Here is a 9,881-nt window from a genome sequence, read left to right on the forward strand (position 1 = left end):
ATGTTTGTCTTCTCCAGCTCATGTTCTTACTGAGTTGTGACTACAGTAGTAATATTTACAAAGCTGTGAAAACATCTCAACCCCCATGGTTTCCCTGATCCGGGTGTCCAGGGATCTTGGACCAGCTCAATTCCAAGGAAAAGCCATGGCCACTTCACTCCAGTGAAGATGTTACATGAAGATGAGTATTACATCTCTAAGACTTTTTTATTATAATATATTAGGTTAGTTATAATCAATATATATGGTAAACCTAGAAGAGGATTGAAAACCTTATGCTTTTAACCCCATCATTAAGTTGACTCCTATTGTTGAAGAAGCTCTTAAGGGCTGAACATGTGGATTTCAAAGGGTGCCCATAGCATTGACAGCATTGGCCAGCCTAAATCTATACGGAAGGTGTTTCTTATTTAGCACCCCTTACAAATCAACATAGCCTAGTAAGCCTACTGCCCCTCAGCTATGGAAAGCCAAGAAGGCCACAATACGGCCCTAGAATATGGAAAGCCAAGAAGGCCACAATCCGGCCCTAGAATGGCGCGGTAAAAGTGCAAAACCGCACGGAATCCGTACGGAAATTCCGCTAAACGTATTAGCTGTAGATCGATGGTTAAATAATGTCACAAGATCGGTCATACTGCAGGCTCTCATTTGCAAATGCACTGATTGTGTGCCCGTCTCCGATATGCTATATACCTGGCATTTATTCAGTTCATGTTCTTCTGAGTGCGCAAGAACGGTGCCAATTATTGTCGTGTTTGCATTGTAATGCACAACTTTGCCCCTCCCTGTTATAAAATAACGTGCATCGCAACAACTTTAGCCAATGCAGGCTCCTATTGCTTTACCAGTGTGTTTAAAGTGTGTGCGTGTGTGTGCGTGTGTGTGTGTGTGTGCGTTGTCATGTAGGCTATAGATATAGATTGATTGTATTGGCTTGCTTGCATCCATGAAATATTGTAACGGCAAGTAGAAACACTTCCTTCAACAACTTGCTCTACACACACACACACACACACACACACACACACACACACACACACACACACACACACACACACACACACACACACACACACACACACACACACACACACGACTCTCTCCGACCACATGTCACAAGATCGGTCATACTGCATGCTCTCATTTGCAAATACACTGATTGTGTGCCCGTCTCCGATATGCTATATACCTGGCATTTATTCAGTTCATGTTCATGTTATGTAATGTTATGGCCTAGCTGGCTACTGCATATCGAGAACAATCTGGGGATGAGGACATCCCCGAATATTGTCGGGTATTTCGCACACTGCCATCTCAATATATAGCCTGTTACGTATTTTAAGAATCTAAGCTACCCACACTTATAGACCCAATGAAGCAGGGCCAAACATATAAGCCGTAAATACTATACATAGCCACTAGGGGAGCAAGACCTTATTGAAGGCGGCTCCACCACAGAAGGCATCACCTGAAGAAGCCGAAGCCACCACGCCCACTTGACGGTCCCTTACCTGTGCACACTACCAGAAGGGGACAGAGATTTTCAGCGACACCCGCGAAGGGTCACGGGCCTACGGAAGAGGATTAGGGCCACACATGTAAAAAAAAATTAAGTTCTGACTTTATTCTCAGAATTCTGAGAAAAAAGTCAGAATTCTGACTTTAATCTCAGAATTCTGAGAATAAAGTCAGAATTCTGACATTAATCTCAGAATTCTGAGATAAAAAGTCAGAATTCTGACATTAATCTCAGAATTCTGAGAAAAAAGTCAGAATTCTGACTTTAATCTCAGAATTCTGACTTTTTTCTCAGAATTCTGAGATTAAAGTCAGAATTCTGACATTAATCTCAGAATTCTGAGAAAAAAGTCAGAATTCTGACATTAATCTCAGAATTCTGACTTTAATCTCAGAATTCTGAGAAAAAAGTCAGAATTCTGACTTTAAAGTCAGAACTACGGGTATCTGTAAGGACCAACCTCCGTGGGAGAGACACTTTGCTTTATGCAGTAGGAGGAAACCTATGGAAAGCCTATGGAAAGCCTATGAATGGCGCGGTAAAAGTGCAAAACCGCACGGATTCCGTGCGGTTTGGCAAGAATTCGGTTACGGAATACGGTTTTGAATGACTAATAGCCGCGGCTATTAGTCATTCACTCCAGCTATTAGTTATTCACTCCGGCTATTAGTTAATCACTCCGGATATTAGGTATTCTGAACGAGCCCTCCCTCTTCTTTGCTTGACCACTAAGTTTGAAGGCTGTCTAACCAATCAGTGAAGAGAAATACCAGACTAAAGTAACGCATTGTCGAGACTAGAGCTGCAGTGCCTCCATGTTTCGCCGTAACATAAAGCTGTGTTGTCTTTACTAGTTTCACTACAATGTAATGACCACCACTAGCTAGTGGAAATTACATTTGTGTCTAGTACAGTGATATATTTGTATATGTTAGGCTATATATTGAGATGGCAGTGTGCGAAATACCCGTCAATATTCGGGGATGCCCTCATCCCCAGATTGTTCTCGATATGCCGTAGCCAGCTCGGCCATAACATTACAATATTTCATGGATGCAAGCAAGCCAAGACAATCAATCTATATCTATAGCCTACATGACAACACACGCACACACGCACACACGTTAAACACACTGGTAAAGCAATAGGAGCCTGCATTGGCTAAAGTTGTTGGGATGCACGTTATTTTATAACAGGGAGGGGCAAAGTTGTGCATTACAATGCAAACACGACAATAATTGGCACCGTTCTTGCGCACTCAGAAGAACATGAACTGAATAAATGCCAGGTATATAGCATATCGGAGACGGGCACACAATCAGTGCATTTGCAAATGAGAGCCTGCAGTATGATCGTTCTTGTGACATTATTTAACCATCCATCTACAGCTAATACGATCAGACAGATACCACATATAAGCCCACAATAAGCCCAACATCACCACGGCAGGTGCGCTCTCTCTCGCACATTCACACAATCACTCCAACTTCTCCAACTCCAAGGCAAAGCTGTTTCACTAAAACCACAAACAACCACAACTAACCAGCCTACATATCCACAACAATGCACAACAATCAGTTCTATACATTGCGTCTATCTTCTGTTTCGCGCACATGGCTAATTTGCATACATGCACAGGACTGTCGGCTCCGCTTGTCAAAAAAATAGAACGTATTTGTGAATAAATGCTTTGAATAATGAATACTGGACTTGGTGAGCTTGGTGAGTTGGCTATGGGACGTGCACTTTTACCGCGCCATTCTAGGGCCGGATTGTGGCCTTCTTGGCTTTCCATAGGTTTCCTCCTACTGCATAAAGCAAAGTGTCTCTCCCACGGAGGTTGGTCCTTACAGATACCCGTAGTTCTGACTTTAAAGTCAGAATTCTGACTTTTTTCTCAGAATTCTGAGATTAATGTCAGAATTCTGACTTTAATCTCAGAATTCTGAGAAAAAAGTCAGAATTCTGAGATTAAAGTCAGAATTCTGACTTTAATCTCAGAATTCTGAGAAAAAAGTCAGAATTCTGAGATTAAAGTCAGAATTCTGACTTTTTATCTCAGAATTCTGAGATTAATGTCAGAATTCTGAGATTAATGTCAGAATTCTGACTTTATTCTCAGAATTCTGAGATTAAAGTCAGAGTTCTGACTTTATTCTCAGAATTCTGAGAATAAAGTCAGAATTTAATTTTTTTTTACATGTGTGGCCCTAATCCTCTTCCGTACGGGCCTCTGCCCGTGGCCCATAGTAGCCAGAGTTATTATCTCTCACATGTTCTGCACGATTCCTAGAATTCCCTCCGTATAGCTTCACTTACCATGCCGAAACATGCCGACGACTTTATAATAAATGAAGTGAGTTAAAGCAACCCGGGATTGGACAACTTTCTTCGAGAATACTCAACAAGCCTAACATACAAATATATCACTGTACTAGACACAAATGTATTTTCCACTAGATAATGGTGGTCATGACATTGTAGTGAAACTAGTAAAGACAACACAGCTTTATGTTACAGCGAAACATGGAGGCACTGCAGCTCTGATTGGTTAGAGAGCCTTCAAACTTAGTGGTCAAGCAAAGAAGAGGGAGGGGCTCGTTCTGCATACCTAATAGCCGGAGTGAATAACTAAAAGCCGGAGTGAATGACTAATAGCCGGAGTGAATGACTAATAGCCGCGGCTATTAGTCATTCAAAACCGTACGGAATTCCTGCCGATTCCGTACGGATTCCGTGCGGTTTTGCACTTTTACCGCGCCATTCTAGGGCCGGATTGTGGCCTTCTTGGCTTTCCATACTAGAATGGCGCGTTAAAAATGCAAAACCGCACGGAAACCGTACGGATTCCGTACGGATTCCTATGGAAAGCCAATAAGGCCACAATCCGGCCCTAGAATGGCGCGGTAAAAGTGCAAAACCGCACGGATTCCGTACGGTTTGGCAAGAATTCCGTACGGTTTCCGTACGGATTTCGTACGGTTTTGAATGACTAATAGCCGCGGCTATTAGTCATTCACTCCGGCTATTAGTCATTCACTCCGGCTATTAGTTATTCACTCCGGCTATTAGGTATGCAGAACGAGCCCCTCCCTCTTCTTTGCTTGACCACTAAGTTTGAAGGCTGTCTAACCAATCAGAGCTGCAGTGCCTCCATGTTTCGCTGTAACATAAAGCTGTGTTGTATTTACTAGTTTCACTACAATGTAAAGAACACCATTAGCTAGTGGAAAATACATTTGTGGCTAGTACAGTGATATATTTGTATATGTTAGGCTATATATTGAGATGGCAGTGTGCAAAATACCCGACAATATTCGGGGATGTCCTCATCCCCAGATTGTTCTCGATATGCAGTGGCCAGCTAGGCCATAACATTACATAACATGAACATGAACTGAATAAATGCCAGGTATATAGCATATCGGAGACGGGCACACAATCAGTGCATTTGCAAATGAGAGCAATGCATGCAGTATGACCGATCTTGTGACATGTGGTCGGAGAGAGGTGTGCGCGCGCGCGTGTGTGTGTGTGTGTGTGTGTGTGTGTGTGTGTGTGTGTGTGTGTGTGTGTGTGTGTGTGTGTGTGTGTGTTTGTGTGTGTGCGTGTGTGCGTGGAGCAAGTTGTTGAAGGAAGTGTTTCTACTTGACGTTACAATATTTCATGGATGAAAGCAAGCCAAGACAATCAATATCTATAGCCTACATGACAACACACACACACACACACACACACACACACACACACACACACACACACACACACACACACACACACACACACACACACACACACACACGCACGCACACACTTTAAACACACTGGTAAAGCAATAGGAGCCTGCATTGGCTAAAGTTGTTGCGATGCACGTTATTTTATAACAGGGAGGGGCAAAGTTGTGCATTACAATGCAAACACGACAATAATTGGCACCGTTCTTGCGCACTCAGAAGAACATGAACTGAATAAATGCCAGGTATATAGCATATCGGAGACGGGCACACAATCAGTGCATTTGCAAATGAGAGCCTGCAGTAGGACCGATCTTGTGACATTATTTAACAGCTAATACGATCAGACAGATACATCATTGATCACATATAAGCCCACAACAAGCCCAACATCACCACGGTGCGCTCTCTCTCGGACATTCACACAATCACTCCAACTTCTCCAACTCCAAGGCAAGACTGTTTCACTCAGACCACAAACAACCACAACTAACCAGCCTACATATCCACAACAATGCACAACAATCAGTTCATTGCGTCTATCTTCTGTTTGGCGCACATGGCTAATTTGCATACTTCAGCAGAATTGCATTACTGCCACAAGCATAGGCAGCAATAGTCATTATGCGCTAAAATGGTCCCTGCCAGTGTTTTTCTATTCTGATGTTTGTGGAAGAATCTTTCAGCTACAGCTTTGTTACATTTCCTTGCGATGGTTTGCCAGTTTAACTATACAGCAATACATCAAATTATGTAAGATGATGTGTCCGTTGCGTGGCTGTCATGTGAGAGCCTGCGTATACGCATTTTAAAAACACCTGTAATCAGCGTGACTATGACTTTCCCAGCCGATCCAGGGGGGCTCTTCCCATAATTTATAGAACACTAGCCGGGACCATTTTAGAACACTGGCCGGGACCATTTTAGCGCATAATGACGGCTGCTTATTATGCTTATGGCAGTAGGCCTAATGCAATTCTGCTGAATTATTTGGAGGACTTATAGCCTACTTGTAGTGAAGTATTTTTAACAGTGTGTGGAATCTACAGCTGATCACTTTCACTGGCTAAGCAAAATGAATCCCGAAAAGTTGAACCTCTGAATTGATCCTGAAAGCCTATGTCCTAGAATAATTAATTTGTATTCCGTTTTAGGCCATCTCACTAAAGGTCACTTAAATGGAGCCTATTTAAGCTCACCAAGTCCAGTATTCAGAATGAAAAGCATTTATTCACAAATACGTTCTATTTTTTTGACAAGCGGAGCCGACAGTCATGTGCAAGTAGGCTATGCAAATTAGCCATGTGCGCCAAACAGAAGATAGACGCAATGAACTGATTGTTGTGCATTGTTGTGGATATGTAGGCTGTTTAGTTCTGGTTGTTTGTGGTCTTAGTGAAACAGTCTTGCCTTGGAGTTGGAGAAGTTGGAGTGATTGTGGGAATGTCCGAGAGAGCGCACCTGCCGTGGTGATGTTGGGCTTGTTGTGGGCTTATATGTGATCAATGATGTATCTGTCTGATCGTATTAGCTGTAGATGGATGGTTAAATAATGTCACAAGATCGGTCATACTGCAGGCTCTCATTTGCAAATGCACTGATTGTGTGCCCGTCTCCGATATGCTATATACCTGGCCTTTATTCAGTTCATGTTCTTCTGAGTGCGCAAGAACGGTGCCAATTATTGTCGTGTTTGCATTGTAATGCACAACTTTGCCCCTCCTTGTTATAAAATAACGTGCATCGCAACAACTTTAGCTAATGCAGGCTCCTATTGCTTTACCAGTGTGTTTAAAGTGTGTGCGTGCGTGTGTGTGTGTGTGTGTGTGTTGTCATGTAGGCTATAGATATTGATTGTCTTGGCTTGCTTTCATCCATGAAATATTGTAACGTCAAGTAGAAAGGAATCCGTACGGAAACCGCACGGATTCCTTACAGTTTTAACTGACTAATAGCCGCGGCTATTAGTCATTCACTCTGGCTATTAGTTATTCACTCCGGCTATTAGGTATGCAGAACGAGCCCCTCCCTCTTCTTTGCTTGACCACTAAGTTTGAAGGCTGTCTAACCAATCAGTGAAGAGAAATACCAGACTAAAGTAACGCATTCTCGAGACTAAAGCTGCAGTGCCTCTGTCACGTTAAAAATTGTACCGGGGGCGAAAATTGTACCGGCCCACGTCATCAGTTGTTTACATCTTGACAACCTGCCTGGCAACAAACGACGCGATCGTCTGTTGCCGGGCAGGTTGCAAAAAACATTCGGCTCATGTTTCCAAAAGACGAAATAACATAATACAGATAACGGATCGCTAGATAACACTTGTTTTTACTTTATATTTGTATTGTATTTAATTGTTTAATCGAATAGCAACAGGGAAACGGGCGATCGCGTCAAATGACGCAGGACGCGAATGTTCAAGAACCTTCCTACGTCATTTGACGCGATCGCCCGTTTCCCAGCAACAGACGATCGCGTCGTCTGTTGCTATTCGATTAAACAATTAAATACAATACAAATATAAAGTAAAAACAAGTGTTATCTAGCGATCCGTTACCTGTATTATGTTATTTCGTCTTTGGGAAACATGAGCCGAAATGTTTTTTGCAACCTGCCCGGCAACAGACGATCGCCTCGTTTGTTGCCAGGCAGGTTGTCAAGATGTAAACAACTGATGACGTAGGCCGGTACAATTTTCGCCCCCGGTACAATTTTAACGTGACATCTCCATGTTTCGCCGTAACATAAAGCTGTGTTGTCTTTACTAGTTTCATTACAATGCAATGACCACCACTAGCTAGAGGAAAATACATTTGTGTCTAGTACAGTGATATATTTGTATATGTTAGGCTATATATTGAGATGGCAGTGTGCGAAATACCCGTCAATATTCAGGGATGCTCTCATCCCCAGATTGTTCTCGATATGCAGTAGCCAGCTAGCCTGGTTCTACCAGACTCTCTGGACCTAATCAATTGACAAACGTTAAATCACTTGAAGGCGGGTGCCTGTTGAAGTTTAAAATGATTGGATCTGCCCAGTGCCACTCTGGATCTGCCATAACCAATTGCTAACGTTTGGTTGTGACGTATGTCATGCGCCGGGAATCACGCGCAGGTTGTACACAAACCAAACACCTTGCGTGTCTGCACGAAAATATCCGTCAACGACAGCTGCAGGTTATGTTCGTCGAATTTCATTTATCAGGGAAAAATTGCACATTGTAAATCAACTACCGACCTACTACAACAACTCAAACTGGCGTACGACTTTATCGTCATTGTTCTCAGACTAGGGCTGTCAAAATTGCTCAAAAATGACATTTGAATGTTCGTTTGGAAAAAAATCATGAATTCGAACTATTCGAATATCTGGTTGCCTATTTTACGCAGTTGCCGTCAATATGTCAATAATGCGACAAAACCATGGTTCAAATTAGCGGGATATATATATCCTATAAACAGCCCAGTAACGTGGAGGCCTAATCATGAAAAGCCACAACTTTGTATCCCTTGCATTTCACCACCACACCTGCAGGTCGCAAACTATAGTAATCTGAAGAAGACGCCCGCTTCTGAATGTTACAAAGTATGCTAGTGGTAACGTTCCTTGCTTTGCTTACCAAGTTACCATTTATCGATAAGGCCTATTAAAATCGATAAAGAAAAATATGCATGTCGCCTACGTCTTCCACCATGCCAGTGAAAGGGCCAGCACTACGCACCGTTCGGATTCATGAAAAAAAAGCTGTCTCGGACTTTGCCGAGAACATTGCGTTATAGCAGCTTTCACCAGCCAGACTAGTAGCTCCCTGAGCTCTACTTCGGATGCTTATTGAATGGCATAGCCGAGCTGGAATACCTATATCCAAGTACGGAAACCCCGAGGGGATAAAATACATTCGCTCTTCACAATACTAGTCTGTTACACTTGTACCGCGGGAGTGTTTTTTCACATTCGAATATTATGAGGGAAATCGCGAACAGACAGAGGCTCCTTCACAAAGCAGATAGAGGCGCTTGTACCGCGGAAGTGTTTTTTCACATTCGAATATTAATTTTCACGTTCGAATTCGCGTTTTTGGATACTTTTCGAACGAATCTTCGAACTTCGAATATTCGTTGACAGCCCTATCTCAGACACGCCCTCTGTTCGCTGATTGGGGCCGCTGTGGCGGTGTCACGTTAAAATTGTACCGGGGGCGAAAATTGTACCGGCCTACGTCATCGTTTGTTTACATCCTGACAACCTGCCCGGCAACAGACGACGCGATGCAGAAAACATGTTTCCAAACGACGAAATAACATAATACTGTTAGGGAAGCTGTAGGTGCCAGCAGGCAGGTAGGACCCAAACGCAGACGGTATTGAGGGAAACGGCACTTTATTCAGACCTAAAGGCTAAGGCACAGGAATCGGGGAACTCGGGAGACAACAGGGAACTCGAGAGGGAACAAGGAACACGGAACACGCAGGACTAACCACCAACACTAACCACAGCAAACCACAAGCAAACCACAATGACAGCACCACGAACAAAGGAAAGACGAGGGCTTAAATAACAAACACAACGAGGAACAGCTGAGACACATTAGGGGAGGGAACAGTAATCAACACAGGAGGGAA

This window comes from Gadus morhua, chromosome 9 (assembly GCF_902167405.1).
Source record: "Gadus morhua chromosome 9, gadMor3.0, whole genome shotgun sequence".
Taxonomy (NCBI): domain Eukaryota; kingdom Metazoa; phylum Chordata; class Actinopteri; order Gadiformes; family Gadidae; genus Gadus; species Gadus morhua.